At 44.1% G+C, this 8,532-nt stretch overlaps 1 pseudogene; it reads left to right on the plus strand.

The window, feature by feature from the left end:
• The first annotated feature begins 965 nt into the window (after nt 1-965).
• On the plus strand, nt 966-1,468 carry LOC110297189 (gametocyte-specific factor 1-like; annotated as a pseudogene).
• Nucleotides 1,469-8,532: the final 7,064 nt, after the last annotated feature.

Raw genomic sequence — 8,532 nt, forward strand, 5'->3', positions numbered from 1 at the left:
CAATTTCTATGCTGATTGTATTTCTCTTTATTATATGGGTATTTGGGGTTAGTCTTAGGGTTTCATTGCTGTGAAGAAATGCCATGACCAAGGCAACTCTTACACAGAAAACTTGGAGCTGGCTTACAGTTTCAGAGATTCAGTCTATTATCATCATAGTGCAAACATGGCAGTCTCCAGACAAACATGGTACTGAAAGGAGGGTTCTACATCATGATCTGAAGGCAGCCAGGAGGAGGATCTCCTTTGCCCTGGGCAGAGCTTAAGCATAGGACCTCATAGACCACAGTCACTCGCTTTGTCCAACAAGACCACACCTAATAGTGCCAATTCCCATGGGCCAAGCATATTCTAACCACAGGGCTGTACATTCAGAAAGTTTTAAGAGTTTGTATAGTAGTGCACACCTTGATTACAGTAATTGGAAAATTGAGGCAGGAGAATCAAGAGTTGTATATAGTATAGGTATACAGTAACTTCATGTCCAGCTTTTGTTTGCTAGAGACCCTTTCTTAAAAAAAAAAAATAGACATAGCATTTTGTTCTTTCCTGCATCAGCCAAGTTGGAACGCCCTCTATATCACAGAGTCATAATTTTCCTTGAGGAAATGATGCAAAATTTTACAACATTCAGAAATTTGTTATTGGCCTCCAAACTGTCCTGTGTTCAAATGTATATATCCTAAGGAGAATCCAATATAGATAAATGGCCTTTCTCTGACCATTCTTTAATGGTCAGTGTTTTATCTGAGAGACTTGTGCATTGTAGGAGTGCTCTCAGTCACACAGCTACATTCCCAGTCCCTGGCCATTGTATCCTCTATCCAAAGGAAATTAGGTTCAGATGAAACATTTTTAATAAGACATTGTAGGTTGTATGTCACTCCAGAGACCCAAGAACCAAAGCCTGGCAGAAGACAGCACAATCTTTCACAGGAAGAGGCTTTTCCTTGCGAGGTGTACCACTTACACGTTGGGCAGCAGGACACTTGGCTTCAAGTCAACTCCCCAATGGAGCCAGAATCCATAGAAATTTGTCCTTATAACCCTCACCACCAAATCCCACCCAGCAGATTCCAGTACCACCTGGTGTCATGCAGGAAGAAGAACCCCAAGAAAGCCAAAAAGATGGCCAGCTGTAAATACAACGCCTGCCACGTGGTTCCCATCAGCTGGATGAACATGAAGCTACCTGTGTCAACAGGAACTCCGTGGAGGAAGAGGACACATTAGGTCCTCTGCAAGTCAGCCTCCCGCAGAACGAGGACATGCTACAGGTCCATTGGCTTTCCAACCCTGACATTTGTAATGTTGACAGCGCCAACTGCCACCCAATGTTCTTAAGAGTTTTGTTCCCCCAAAACTTGTTTGCGAAAGTGACACCCAAGAGTCACGGGGAGGAGACCAATGCCCAGAAGATCCTCAGACTAGGACCAGGAAGGCAAACTTCTAGCAGGAGGAAGAGGGCTCTCAAATGCGTGGATGGATCGTGCATCTCATCTGAATAAAAACCTGCAAAGTTAAAAAAAAAAAAAAAAGTATGGTTTCATAGGAACCAATTGCAAACTCTTAATTGTTGCATCCAACTCGACCAGCAAGAAAAACGCAACCACCGGTTCTTCTTAAAGCAGTTTACTCAGGCAGCTTCTCTCTTCAAATCCCCCAGCCTCTCTGGTTACAAGTGTTTTTTTCCACTCCAGCCACAACCACGCCCCCACCAATCACCACAGGTCACATCACCTCACCAGGCAGGCTTGCTCAGCCAATCAGGGATTAAGGGTGAGTCATCCACCAAATATGGGCTTGTTTACTGCCTGGAATAGATTTCTGTCCGGCTGGCCAGGGAGTCCGGAATGGCTTCCCACAATTCCCCCTTTTATATTCTTTTGAAGCAAGCTCCGTGGGTGAAGATAGAGGTCTGATCCCCAGTGTGCGGAAATAGGGGCCATGTACAGGATTGACTCTTAGGCTCACAGGTTTTTACCCAGAGTAACCCTGACCTGCTCCCGTGCCGTTTTTCCTGGGGGAAGGACACTAGGACACTCAACCTTCATGCAATCAGACATACCTCCCAGAGATTGTCAAACAGCTTCCAGACTAACCTCTGTGCAGTGCTTAGCCTTACAACCCTACAGAGCGATGGCTTCATTGTTCATTCTTCATGGCAGCAAGCCAAATCTGAGGTGACTGCCCTGCTTCCACTGTGGCAAAAGCTTGCACCACCATGGTGGCAGTGTGGACCTGGGCATTCCGCAACTGACACATACACCATACACCCAACATGCATGCCAAAACAAGGGCCACGGCGAGGGCACCTATCCCAGTCCATTCTTTCCCAATGCCAAGCCTGGATCCACTCGGGTAGAATTCACAGTGACAATTGCCAAGTGAAGCTCATTCATCTTGCCATCAAAATTTGCAGTCTAATTTAAACACCGACAGTATCCCCCATCTGGGTTCTGCACCCATCAGGGGCAGACACATGCTCATCACCAGCAAGATCAGCTTCTTCATTTTGACAGCGTCGCACTAGCCGCTCCGGAACCCACACTGGCTCTGCGCGATTCTGTGGAAACATGCAAAGAGACCCTCTCGCCCAGGCCAACACGGGATCTGGACCATTCCATGATCCTGTAAGCACATCCTTCCATTTAGCATACCCCAGTTTACTGGGGCTGGTATTAGCATGTCGTTCAGCAGCAGAGCGACCTTCCTTATCCAATTGCAAAAAATTTAAGGTAAAAAGAGCTAAGGAGAGTCTTATCTTTGGGGTATGGCCATAGCCTATTCCCCCCTTTTGTTTTATTAATAATTCTTTTAAGGTTCTATGTGCTCGTTCAATGATTCCCTGGCCTTGAGGATTATATGGCAGGCCGTGTTTAACGTGTACTTCCATCTGTTGACAAAAAGACACTAGGGTTTTGGCAGTATATGCAGGGCTATTATCTGTTTTAAGTTGTTGGGGTTTACCCCAAGCAGCCCAGGCCTCCAAACAATGCTGTATAACGTGGGAGGCCTTTTCCCCTGCCATGGGAGATGCATAAACTATTCCTGAACATGTGTCAATGGATACATGAACGTATTTCAATTTGCCAAATTCTGAAAAATGTGTCACATCCATCTGCCACACCTGTAGAGGGAGCAATCCTCTAGGATTCACTCCATAAGAAGGTGGATGTTGAAACTCAAGGCAACGTCCACAGGTAGTAACTACATCCCGAGCTTGTGCTCTAGAGATTCCAAATTTTCTCTGCAGAGTTTTAGCATTAACATGAAATTTAGAATGAAATTGTGAGGCTAACTCCATAGGGGATGCTAAAAATATGAACTCCATACGAGTACAATTATCCACAATATCATTTCCCCTACTTAAGGGTCCTGGAAGCCCACTATGGGCACTGAAATGTCCAATATATAATGGTTGGCATCTTTCCCACAGCAACTTCTGTAATTGTAAGGCCAAGGCTTGGATGGTACTACGAGCTTTTATTTGGCCTGCCCCTTCTAGGGATAAATCTAAATTAACTACATATTGTGAATCTGAAATTAGATTAAAAGGAAAATCACAATCCTTAATGACCTCAATAACTGTAATTCCACCATCTGCGGAGTACAGGGATAATACTGCCTGACCACAGGATCTTTCCCCTCTACCATATATACTCCACATCCGGTTTTTGATCCGTCAGTAAACACGTTAACTGCATCCTTAATGGGTGTTTTCCTCACCACTTGAGGAAAAATGACTGGATGTACCTTAAAAAAGGTCATTAACAGATGTTTGGGATAATGATTATCAAATGGGCCCTCATTAATACAGGCTAAAATAGCCCACTCATCAATATTTGCTGTTAGGACCTTTTGCTGATACCCATCATAAGGGATTACAATAGAGCTGGGTTTTATACCAAAAAATTGTAAACAATGCTGAATTCCCAACAAGGCTAAAGAAGCCACTGTTGTAGGGTAATGATCTAATGTCCTCCCAGCGGATATTTTGGAATGGATCCATAACAATGGGCCATCTTGCCACAATAATCCTGTGGGTTGCATCTCAGTAGGTAATATTATCAAAATGATGGGTAACCCTTCTCTACAATGCTGAAGCTGGGCTTTAATCAATTCTTCTTCCACTAGGGTAAGGGCCTTTCTAGCCTCAGATGTTAATTACCTTTTGGAACTTAACTCTGAGTCTCCTAAAATTTGAAACAGAGGTTTTAATTTAACATTTGGGATCTTCAAATAAGGCCGAATCCAATTGATATCGACTAACAATTTCTGAAAATCATTTAAAATATGCAAGGAATCAACCCTCAACTGTATCTTTTGAGGCCAAACGGCCATAGGGGCGATCCTTGCTCCTAAATAGGACACTATTTTCAACAAATCCCTACCCCATAAGGTAATGGGCAGTTCAAGCACATATGGTTGAAACATCCCATCATGCCCTTCCTTATCTTTCCAAGGGAGCATCCTGGCACTTATATCTGGGCTCTTTGCATAGGCCAGGCCTTGTAATATTTGTTTTGACTCCTGAATCGGCCATCCTTTTGGTCAGTCCTTAAACCAAAAGGCAGTAAGAAAATTTACCCAAATGGCTAGAAAAAGAAAGTAATCCATAGACTGTCCCTATACCCTCTTACTTTCACTACCCTCTTACTTTCACTTTCTCATCTACAGAGCCGGAGAGCCTTATTGTCTCTTACCAGAGCCTAACTGTCTCTTTACCGAGAGCCTAACTGTCTCTTTACCGAGAGCCTAATTGTCTCTTTACCGAGAGCCTAATTGTCTCTTTACCGAGAGCCTAATTGTCTCTTACCGAGAGCCTAATTGTCTCTTACCGAGAGCCTTATTGTCTCTTTACCGAGAGCCTAATTGTCTCTTTACCGAGAGCCTAACTGTCTCTTTACCGAGAGCCTAATTGTCTCTTTACCAAGAGTCTTATTGTCTCTTACCGAGAGCCTAATTGTCTCTTTACAGAGAGCCTAACTGTCTCTTTTTACCAAGAGCCTAATCCCACCCCCGGGATGGTGAGTTACTTACTGTACTCATTCTGTCAACAGACCCTGACTGCAGAAAGTTCTGAACCTCTTCGGTGGGGGAATCGGGTCCCAGGTTTCTTCGGCACCACTTGTTGCGTCCAACTCGACCAGCAAGAAAAACGCAACCACCGGTTCTTCTTAAAGCAGTTTACTCAGGCAGCTTCTCTCTTCAAATCCCCCATCCTCTCTGGTTACAAGTGTTTTTTTCCACTCCAGCCACAACCACACCCCCACCAATCACCACAGGTCACATCACCTCACCAGGCAGGCTTGCTCAGCCAATCAGGGATTAAGGGTGAGTCATCCACCAAATGTGGGCTTGTTTACTGCCTGGAATAGATTTCTGTCCGGCTGGCCAGGGAGTCCAGAATGGCTTCCCACACTTAATGATTTTCAAAAATTAATGGAAGATATTAACTGGCCGAGGTCTACAATTGGGTTAAGTGCTTATGAGTTAAGTAATTTGTTTCAAACGATACAAGGAAATTCAAATTTAAACAGTCTAAAATGTCTGTCAGCTAAAGTATAAAGAGGTGACTCTTCTAGAACAAAGACTACAAGAGGCATATGTGGATCATGTTGATTCTAAACTTGATTGTATTCTGTTCATTTTACCTTCAACTCGTTCCCCTACTGTACTCATTGTGCAAAGGGAAGATAGTATTATGGAATGGATTTTCTTAGATCATGAGCAAAGTGAAAAATCGAAGTCATATATAGAAAAGATTTTTGAATTAATTGAACTTACAAAGGAATTTCACAGCAGAGTTGTCTTGTTCTTAGAAAAACAAAAATCACCAAAGTGGTGATCATCCCCTTGCTGGGGGTAAGGGGACCCTTGATCACCTCCTCCTTTTCCTCCTCCAGCGGCCTTCATTTTGTTCCTCCATTCTTTCTCCTTGCTGATACGGGTACAGGGATGGAGATGAGTCTGTGGACAACTGAGGGGCAATGAAGCCCTTTGTGTTTGCTTTTATCCTTACACTCCTGTTGCCACCTGGTGACCATTATATGCAACAGAAGATTTCCAGGTTTCTAGTAGAAAAATCTCATGTGTTGATCTGTTACCCTGAGGTCCATATGGAGAGTGAACTAGGAGTTTCTGGGGAAGGAGTCTGGGAAAATAAGCTAGTGGAGGAGCTCTGCAAAATGGCTTTGTCACGTGGAACTTCAGCCTGAGGGACTCCAATTTGACTTGATCTATTGAGCCTTCTTGCACTGTTCATCTCAGCAGCTCCTGTGGGTTTAATGGGACAAAGGCCCTGAACAGACTCATCCAAGATGCTTACTGCAGCATCCAGTGCAACTGTGGCACAGCACTGTCTGCAGTGGTTTTTAAGTGCATGGTTTCCCCAGAGTCATGGCTCTGTAGTCACCCTGTGTAAAATCTGAGTCCAGTCAAGTGTGTAAAATCTGAGTGCTACAAAGTGGGTTTTTGATCCATTGTCATGAGCAGACTAGGGAACACCTACAATGCTGCTGTAGTAACCAGATATCTTCTACAGCTTCCTCAGCAGGATAAGCACATACTGACTTGGTGTGCCATCTTAGGCAAAAGGGGCTGAAGGCTGGGAGACAAGACATTAGGGTCACACCATCTCATAAACTGTGACTTCTGGTTGCTGTAACGAAAAACAAAAGTTTCAAAAGCAAATGAGACAGAAAAATAATTAGACAAAGGAGTTCCCAAGTGTCAGGCTAGATCTCATGACTCTGGTCTCTGGAGCCATCTGGAGAGACGGCTTAGTGCTATGAAGCTACCAGACTTGCAGTTTGTGCCTGTGGAGGATATATAATATGATAAATGCACTAACCACTTCATGATTCCTAGACAAATCATACCAGGAGAGGTGACAATGAGAAGGAAGAATGAGTCTCTGCCTGCACCAGTGAGTAGACAAGAGTGGCATCTAAGACTTGAAGTTGCAGATGTATTCATGCTAGACATTGGGCCTGTCAGTGTCATGGGGGACAATGAATTTTCTAGTAGGGGAGACAACCAGATCAGGACCCGGGTAGCCTTTTTCTTATGAAGTCTGTGGGGTTGAGACGTAAGGCATGGTAGCCACCTGAAACACAGGTGGTGCTGAGGAAATTTCTGGGAGAAAGTAGAAGATAAGCTTGCATCTAACATTTGGCTATGAAATCCTGAATTCCAAATGTCTCCATGCTCTGTGGGATTCCTGCCCAAGGAATCTAAAGGATATTGGCCAACACAAAATGGTTGGTTATTTTCTCTGATGGCCTCAATTCACATCTTCTAAAAAGAGGGTCCAAGAGAAGGAGGCCAATACAAGGATTTCCAGGATCCCCACTCCAGTCTAAGTGTGGATGGCCACACACACCACCACATCCTCAGACTCCACTTTTGGCTTCCAAAGCAGACATGAGACATAAACTCACATACACACAAAACACAAATATGGGTTTTTGACACACACTCCACACAGGATGGAATCTGTCTCTACTGTGGAGAGGCATGGCTCACTCACATGACATAGATTTAGAAGAGTGAATGTGAAGCCAGGAAGGTGGAAGGAAAAGGAGGGATTACAAGTTCCATCTAGCCAGAGTCTGATACAAATGACTTCAAATTGGTCTGACAACTTTCACACCTGTTTTTATTTTATTTTATTATTTTTTCCAGAGCTGGGGACCAAACCCAGGGCCTTGGACTTGCAAGCTAAATCCCCAACCCCTCACAACTGTTATTTTTATTCCAAGGCAAATGTGATTTGAATATGCTTGCCCCAGGGAGTGGCACTCTTTGGAGGTGTGGCCTTGTTAAAATAGGAGTGTCACCATGGGTGTGGGCTTGTCCTAGCTGCCTGGAATCCAGTCTTCTCCTGTTTGACTTTGAATGAAGATGTAGAACTCTCAGCTCCTCCATCACGCCTGCCTTGATGATCCTGGACTAAACTTCAGAATCTGCAAGCCAGCCCCAATTAAATCTCATCTTTTAGAAGAGTTGCTTTGCACATGGTGTCTGTTCATAGCAGTAACACTCTAAGACATCAAGTAACAGAAAATTATATTCCTTAAAGGGATAACTCAAACATACAATTTCAGTTATTTTATTACTCATACACTTTCAAGTTTCCAGTATCTGAGTAAATGTGTTTATGATATTGTCAGCATGGCAGGATCTGGAATCCCCTGGGAGAGGAGCCCCTAGCCATGACTCTGAGGCTCTCTTAGACGAGTCAGCCTCTGGATGTGTCAGGAAGGGATGATCTATGTGAGGTTAAGTGAGGTGAGAAGACACACCTTGAAAGCGATATCCTAGACTACATAAAAGGAGAAAGCTAGCTGAAAATGAGCATGTCACTTTCTCTTTGCTTCTGCAGACAGGGTGGCCATCAGCCCCAAGCTCCTCCCACCATGACCTCTTCTTGCTGTGAAGGACTGAATACTAGAACCAAGAGCAACAACAAACATTTCCTTCCTTCTGCTGCTTTCTCGGCTATTTTTCCTAGGAACAGGGAAATTA

The sequence above is a fragment of the Mus caroli genome, unplaced genomic scaffold (assembly GCF_978045245.1).
Source record: "Mus caroli unplaced genomic scaffold, Mus_caroli_1 scaffold_8, whole genome shotgun sequence".
In the NCBI taxonomy this organism is placed as follows: domain Eukaryota; kingdom Metazoa; phylum Chordata; class Mammalia; order Rodentia; family Muridae; genus Mus; species Mus caroli.